Source organism: Salvia hispanica, chromosome 3, assembly GCF_023119035.1.
Source record: "Salvia hispanica cultivar TCC Black 2014 chromosome 3, UniMelb_Shisp_WGS_1.0, whole genome shotgun sequence".
Taxonomy (NCBI): domain Eukaryota; kingdom Viridiplantae; phylum Streptophyta; class Magnoliopsida; order Lamiales; family Lamiaceae; genus Salvia; species Salvia hispanica.
This window is the reverse complement of record NC_062967.1, coordinates 51883853-51890849: the sequence shown is the minus strand read 5'-3', so window position 1 is coordinate 51890849 and position 6997 is coordinate 51883853. Positions and strand designations below refer to the sequence as shown.

Sequence of the window (6997 nt, the reverse complement as noted above, 5' to 3'; positions counted from 1 at the left end):
TCCCGAGCACCTCGAAAATTCTTCCATAGTATTTGCTAAAATCTCCATAGACATGTAATCACCCCCAAAAAGCATAAGATCATCAACAAAGGCAAGGTGCGTTATCTTTTGCCTCTCACATTTCGCATGATAATTAAAGTTAGAGCCCGTTGTACGGGCAGCCAACAAGCGAGATAAATATTCTATGCAAAAAATGAAGAGAGTGGGGGACATGGGGTCTCCCTGTCTAAGACCCCTCTTGCCCGGGAAGAAACCGTGGGGACTCCCATTGATAGCAATCGAGAACTGCAGGGTCGTGACACATTGCATTACCCAAAAGACAAACTTCGTGTGAAATTAAGTCCATGTAGAATGGACCTAAGGAAGTCCCAATCCACTGTGTCATATGCCTTGCGGAGGTCGATCTTCACAGCACACTTTGGGGCATTCTTCTTATTCTCATAGCCGCGCATCAGCTCCTGGGCAAGGTGAATATTGTCCATGATGCTCCTTCCTGGAGTTGTCATGCACACGACATACACTTACCTTAGGCAAATCCCACATCGGACGAAGAGGAGAACGAATAACTATATAAATGGGCTGGGATACCTTTCCCTTGTGTGACGCGCTTTAAAACCGCGAGGATGGCATGCATTCGGCATGGTCCAAAGCGGACAATATCACGTAGGCGGCGACCTGGGCTGTTACAGGAATAAACGCCGATTGTGAAAGATCAACAAGTTTGCCAAGTAACGGAGACATTCTTATAGACAGGATCTTCGTGATGATCTTGTACACAATGTTGCAGCATGATATAGGTCGGAAGTCGCCCACTCTGGGGTTAATGGCCGTCTTTGGGATCAATGACACCACCGTCGTGTTTAGGCTCTTCAACAGCTGGCTTGTATCAAAGAATTACTTGACCGCTCTAATCACATTGGTGCCCACCCTGTCCCACTGCTTCTTGCAGAACGCCGATGAGTAGCCGTCGGGGCCAGGCGCCTTGTCATTTCCGATATCGAGGATAACAACCTTGATCTCTACCTCATGATGGGCCATACTAAGTGGCTGCAGTCCTCATTGTTCACGAGGGCGCCCCTACGAAGTATGCCGAGATCAATGGGGCCGCTTGTTTTTTAGTGCCAAGGAGAGCTGAATAGTAATCCACGAAGTCCTTGATTATCACCTCCTGATCCCATGTAATAGAGCCATCACTCCTATGCAAAAAGGCAATGTAGTTCCGTGAGTTGTTTCTATTAACAAGGGAATTGAAAAAAGAAGTACACCGATCACTCAAAATTGAGTGTTTGAACTTAGCCTTTTGAATGTAATACTCCCTCTCCGAATTCAGTAGGTAGGCCGTTTTTTTCTGTTTGTTGATTTGGTTCCTCAAAGCAACATTTGTCGTGTCGACATCTGCCAATTTTTGCATCAAGGCAAGGTCTTCTGCTGCCTTCTTGGCTCTTTTTAAGAGCTCACTGTACTCCTTGAAATTAAACTTGAGGTGGGCCTTAAACTTCTTGCCCCGCTCTGCTCCTCCACGAGGGTCGGTTTCAGCTCCACTTTATCCACCACTTCCTAATCTTTGAAGTTGTTTTGAAGAAAGAATTTGTAGTTGTCACTTGTCAACTTCGTCTCCAAAAGTCCCAAGATGTCGATTTTATGTTGTTTCACAAAATCAACGACTGCAGCTTGAGTGGGAAGTTGCTGCAATCCCCGAATATTCCATGTTGCAACGATCATTGGAAAGCTCCAGGGTCATCTTCTACACCATCCTCCTAATTGGAGGGGATATCTTTATCGTCCCCATTTTTCTTGCCCTTGGATTTATATCTTGATTTCGATTTCTTTCGTTTGATAGAGTCTCCTCCCCTTTCAGCCCGACTCAAGCGCCCAACTGCTTCAGCATCCTGTTCGTCAGGCCGTTGATCACTAGCCGTGTCTGTCTCATGACAACAACATCACTATTTGTTGTCACAACAGGTCCATAGTTCCCAGCCTTATGGGGACCTCCCGCCGTGTGCTTCACGTGCTTCTTATTACCCCCCGTGCCTGGCGGGGAGCCAACCCTCTTGTCAACTGTTACCACGGCATCATCAGCCATGTTATCAACTTCCTCTACCAAGGGATCTACAGTTGTTGTCACGACCGTAGTCACATCACTCTTTTCTCCACCCCGTTGTTTCCTAGGATCGCGACTCCTGTTACGGAGGCGTCTGTCGGAGTTCACAAACGGTGTCGGATCCTGAGAAGGATCGCTACCTTGTTGGCCGCCAAGGATAGGTGGGATCGCATCAATAATGTTTTTAACTAACTCCATGTGCGCCTCAAGAGCGCCATCAGTATTCCCTTTCGGCTCCGTCCCATCCTCAGCTAGCATCTCGAACCTGTTAGGTGATCTAGGTATCTTGGGGATGTCCTCTTCATTTTCCCCGGCATTGTGCTGAACTTCTTCTCGCCTTGGAGACTTAGGAATCTCATCGGATCCCTTAGTATTTGAATCAGGCCTTGGAGGGTCGCCAACATTCTTTTCATTCGTGCTTGTGATGAGGACCAGGACAGGATAAAGGGCACTGGTAGGGTAGGTTTCCACTGTTGCTTTTGTCTTGGCCTTGAGCGGGACCTAGCCCTTTCGTATTGGCCAGGGCGGCCAGCCTGGTCCCCATTGCGAGCAAAAGCTTTCGGTTGCGGCCCATCTTTCCCTCTTCCTTGAGCTAGGGCCCAGCACTATGTTGAAGACGGGGTCGCGACTTACTTCTTCTCCATTCCCTAATTTTGGCATGGTTAAAACCATTCTAGATATACTCCTTGTGCCGCTCACGGCAATCATCCACGAAATACTCGTACATCTTGCAACCATTACAGTATTTGGGGAAGAACTCATATTCAATCTTTTGTTCAATAAGCCCAGATGGCATCTGAATATCAATTTTGGTTTTCAGCAGCCGAGTTGTGTTCACAATGATCTGTACTCGCAGTGCAACACCCCTTACTCGTTTTATGAAAATGAATAATTAGTGTCACATTTTTTATATGTTCACCTCTTATTATGAATAAGTCTTTCCTACTGTGTGTTTTTTTTTTCTAAGGACACTTACATTAATTGCAACCTGCTACAACAAAGAAAACTAGCAATTAATATATCTACATATCCTCAACTTGAACATGCCACGTCCAAACCACTTTAACTTCCTCGACAAATAAGACAATGACTTGACACGCACAACTGCCCATCTAGCGAGATCTCTCGCCACTATACTCTGCAAAAGGGAAGAGAAATGGAGGTGAGCTTAAGCTCGTAGTGAAACCGCATTCCCAAATATATTCCCTAAGATTTCCATCGACAACACTATCACAAATTAATAGCTTTGTTACCTGAAAAGTCGTTCAACATCTATTTATATTAAATCTCAATCTCCCAATCTGATATCAATCAAAAATATCATTTCATATACTATTAATTCTATCAAATCATATATCAAACATAATCCTAAAAAAAAAACTGTACTTTCAACGTTAGTATACTAGCAACCTGTTAACCAAATCATATTTTCCACCAAATAAATCTGTCGGATCATAGAAGTGGTAGAACAAGTATAATTGTATAAACAAATAGGTTGCACTTTGAAATAATAATATGATACTTGTCAACCACAATAATCTTAACAATCAAACTATACTCTCGACAACAACATGTTACCTGGCAGATTCATCATCATATAACATATCATCCTCTTGTCACTTTATCACTTTCTCTCATTAATTAATAGAGAATATAACCTGAGTCATTCATAACATATTGATAATTTCTTTAGCACATATAGCACGATATAACACATAATCCTGTCCCTGTCACTTTCTTTCAGCAGTCAAGGCAATATACATACTTTGAAACAATCATAATCATCTAATAAATGTGAAAGCACAACTATCATTTCTCAAATAGTTAACACATTTTAGCCCCAAGTTATGCTTAGTGATGGACACAGGTACACGGACACTATAGATAGCCCGATGTCGATGTGGGCATCTGTCATGTACATCTGTATTAGGTACTACCAGATGCTATCTGTATGAGGTACTATAAGATGTTGTACCTCTCTCATATGGCCTATCATAAGGCATCTGTCACATATTACCCGTATAGGGAACATATCATCTGTCGACATATCTTGTGGATCATCGCTTCGGTTATCCAGAAGACGAATGATCAAACATATGTGCAGTATTGTTGTCCTATGGCATGCCAACTATACCCTGTGACTCACTGAAGCAATGGGGCATAACGCATATATTCACATCTTTTATCACATCGCTCAACGTATAAAAGCATTTAAACTGCTTTGCATATCATATGCATATTCACAATTTCAATCTATGAAACCAACAATCTCCACCATCTTACCTTTCAATATACCGTTCATGTTCCTGTCATATCCACATTAAATTATACAGTCCACAAAAACTTTGATCACTATTCAACTATTCCACAATATCACATAGACTTAGAGAAGTCTCATATATTTCAAATACTTCCTTAAGTTCAAGCGCACAGAATAGAACACCGATCACCTAAACACACGTGGTAATATATATATCAAGTTAAAGTCAATAAATTATGAATACACATACACTACCTGTACAGATCAATAAAACTCCATGTATTTATTCATTTACTCCATGATCTTGTCATCTCCTTTGTTATTTGCACTGGAACCTGGTTCTCCTATGTTTTCAAGTAACCACATATACAATTTATAAATAAACATTTAAAACACAAGTAAAAATCAAATCATCACATCTATATATTTCCCTTTTTATACTATTCCCTTCATCGCAGAACAAGTCATTAAAAGCGTATATACATGTTAAAGCATCTAACTACTTTTAGACTATAAAGAAATAAAGAGTTTCGATAATACTCTTCAATAAATCTAGAAAAAGAGAGCTATACTCGGCTGTCCCAAAATTGTAAACTTCACAATACCATTTTTCTCCATACAATAAACCTATCTAATTTTTCAAATATGGGACAACCACTTTATTTTAAAGTAAAACTCAAAATTTTGGCATATTGAAGCTAAACTCATAACTAAAATCTTTTGATGTCCACCAACGACTTAACCCCTTTCACCATCTCTTTATTAAGACATTTCAGCTTGCTTAAGCATCAACAAATAACATCAAACTTCACAACAAATCAGCCCCAACATTATACAATATCAAAACCATCAAGAAGGTAGCTTTAAACTCAATATCAAGAGCTTAATGTCACATACTATCCTCAAAATCAGATTTTTCCATCCTTTTCATGCCTTTTCTATCAAAGCATAAACTTAATTGCATATTTTCATAACCAATTTACACAAAATCATCAAAAATACAAAACCCCCAATTCTATGAACCCTAATTTTTGCATCCTATAGAAACGCTAATTAAGTTCTGTTTTCATATTCTAAACATGCAAGGAATCAATAATAGAACTATATTTCATCAACACTTTCTATCAAAATTCGAAAATCAAGCTAGAACAAAAAGCAAAAACTAAAGCTTCTTCATATTCAACTTTGGGCTTTAAATTCAATCCAACTATCATCAATACTATGCTCAGAAACAAGATTAAGCAAGGTGTGAAAGAATATAACCTTTAATTTCAACTATTTTGGAAGCTAAGTGGAGGTGGGTTTGCAATCTAAGCTCCAAAATTAAGAGAAATTAGGGGAAATTGAGAGCTGCGATTGGTGGTGTGTGCTACTCGTATCATAGTGGAGGGGCCGGAGTTGTCATGGTAACTGATCGAAGGGAGTAGAGGAGTTATCAAATTTTTACAGAGAGGGAGGCAGTTAGCGTGAGAGAGAGAGCCAAAGATAGAGGAGAAGGATGGGTTTTTTTTTTTAAATCCACCTCTAAACCTTTTCTCTTTTCTTTATCCTTTTTCTTCTTGCTAAATTTTCCCTGTGATACGTTTTTTTTCCAACTTAGTCATCAACTTTCCATTCTTTTATTTTTCCCCATTTTTTCTTTCTCTCATATTTATCTCCTTTTCTAATTTTCTATTTTCCTAATTCGAACATATGACTAATAAAAGACCCACTATTTATTAAATTCTAACTATAAATAAATAAATTAACTTAGGAATATTACAATTCTTCCTTTATTTTGTTTCTCCTATACTTAACTATTACTTTTCTTCTTTTCCACATGTTGACATTCTTATGCACATAAAGATACATACAAGAAAAACATATACTAAATCTTAGATTTCCCAATTCTATTTCTAATTTAACTCTGGGATATTACAAATACGTTTGGCCTTCATATTGTGAAATTTCCCGTCTATTTGTCGAATAATTTTCATATTGAATTATTTGAAAAGAAATCCTGATTCCTTGGTTTTCTAAAAAAAAACAATTTTCATCTAGGATCATATTTTTTAGATGTTACACGCGGGTCGTCGAAGGTCTCCCTTCTCAAGGTGGCAAAGTTTGTGGAGAGAGGCGTGTCGATGCACGACGCTATCTTGCTGACTGCCATAAAGTTCCAGAGTTTCATGTGGAGATCAACAAGCCTCACCCATAGTGGGATGTTCACCTCCGGCTCCATGTTCGGGTCGAAATTTTTGGGCATTGGTTGGAGCACAAGTGGGATGCCAAAAATATCGAAAGGTCCACTTTGTCGTACGATCTCCCGATCTTCTTCACATCCAAATTGGAAGCAGAGCCAACCCTCCGGTGAAAGGTGACTCTAGATTTGCATGGCCATCTTCTTGTGAGGTCGTAGATGGTTTCCTTTCCCCCGTGAATCTGCCCAAGAGGCATGTTCCCTAACCTTGGGTCACCGGCATGATGTCTTGTTCGTCGAGGAACAGCCGGTCCTTTGTCAAGATATCGAATTTAAGGAGGGCGAGATCTTGTTTATGGTACCTCGGATCAATTTCAAACTCTCTGCCTCTCCTGAGCCTGCCGCATAGGCTGCCAGCTCTTTAACTCCCGGTTCAGCGTTTACAGTGGTCTCGCCG

The 6997-nt window shown here is 40.2% G+C and overlaps 1 long non-coding RNA gene across 1 annotated transcript; it reads right to left on the bottom strand.

The window, feature by feature from the left end:
* Positions 1–2948: 2948 nt before the first annotated feature.
* On the bottom strand, positions 2949–5895 carry LOC125214728. The gene is made up of 3 exons (XR_007175164.1): positions 5625–5895; positions 4617–4705; positions 2949–3239 (listed from the first exon to the last, which is right to left on the bottom strand). It is a non-coding gene; the product is annotated as an uncharacterized LOC125214728 (long non-coding RNA).
* Positions 5896–6997: the final 1102 nt, after the last annotated feature.